The following is a 1,241-nucleotide window of genomic DNA, read 5'->3' on the forward strand; positions in this document are numbered from 1 at the left end:
AGACAGTGATGGCTATAAAAGGAGTGACCAGGAGCAGCTGAGATCCTCCTTTACCTCCCACATCCAACGTGTGTGCTTCACAGAAGAACAACAAAAATAACAAATCCACAAAATACAACAGCTAGGATTATAAAACCCATTCATCCCAGGGTGGTGGAAGGCAGGAAAGTAGGAGGGTAAATGGCACAGGGAGAAAACAAAATCCAGGCACAGGGGATGGCAAGGCTAGAAAACAGCTGCAGAAAAACCTGTGGTCCTTTCAGACTCAGGCGCTGTTAAGAATCCTCACACTGGTGTCAGGAAGATTCTGCCTTATGTGCACCAGAGAGAAACCTTCCAGTTCCGCAGAGAGAAGGGAATATGCAGAAGGCCCCTGGCAGACTCCCTCAACTCCCACCCATCCCCTCTGGGTGGCAGGCAGCTCAGTGGTCCGCAGCAGCTTTTGGTTTGGCAGGAGATGGATGTGGCGAAGGGATCGTCTCTGCAGAGGTTGAGCTGCTCAGGGCAGACTGCAGGTGCACGGTCTTGTGAAAGAGTCGGTTGCTTAAGAAGACCACCCAGGAGAAGAGTCGCAACTGGAAGAGGTATGCTTTTCAGGGGTCTTCGCTGCATTGGCGCCGGTAATGACCAAAGGAAAGGGGATAAAGGGGCAGCCACTGATAATGTACGAGGACTGCTTTGCCGTGAGAAAAGCCAACGGCAAACCGAACCCAAAGCAGTAAAGCCAGTTCCTTTCTAGGTCTGACAACTGTTGGTGCATTTCAATTCCTTTATTGGACCAATGATATGAAGCAATACAGTGAGTACAGAAGGGACGTGTGAAGGAGACTAACCAGCTGACCAACCAGAGGGATAGAAAGAGGCTCATGAACATTCCCTGGATAAGGAGAAGAGCCTGCAACAGAAGGTGGAAAGCATGTCAGCAATTATTCCACGGACACGGGGAATGGATGAGGCCTCCTCCCTGATACTGCAAATGCCAGGTCAGCTAGTCCTGAAACCACATGGCATTCACGACTTTGCTCAGCACAAACAGGGGGAGCACCCAGAGAGCGCTGAAAACTGACGTGAGGAAGAATTCCAGCCAGGACCCAAAAACATGCAGTGATGGATCACCGAACCGATAATTAGAGCTGTTACATACAGAAGCCCAGGAATGAACATTCCATAAAACAAGAGGCGACTACACCAGAATACTCCACCGTTCCAAGCACAACCCTGGAAAATTCTACTAACAATAC

The 1,241-nt window shown here is 49.7% G+C and overlaps 1 protein-coding gene and 1 pseudogene across 1 annotated transcript in view; both read right to left on the reverse strand.

The window, feature by feature from the left end:
* The window catches only part of DOCK7 (dedicator of cytokinesis 7), a 227,951-nt gene that overhangs the window by 67,631 nt on the left and 159,079 nt on the right, over positions 1 to 1,241 (reverse strand). The gene's annotated exons all lie outside the window — the stretch shown is intronic.
* On the reverse strand, positions 423 to 1,233 carry LOC105887309 (annotated as a pseudogene).

This window comes from Otolemur garnettii, unplaced genomic scaffold (assembly GCF_000181295.1).
Source record: "Otolemur garnettii isolate 467f Iridium unplaced genomic scaffold, OtoGar3 scaffold00066, whole genome shotgun sequence".
Classification (NCBI taxonomy): Eukaryota; Metazoa; Chordata; class Mammalia; order Primates; family Galagidae; genus Otolemur; species Otolemur garnettii.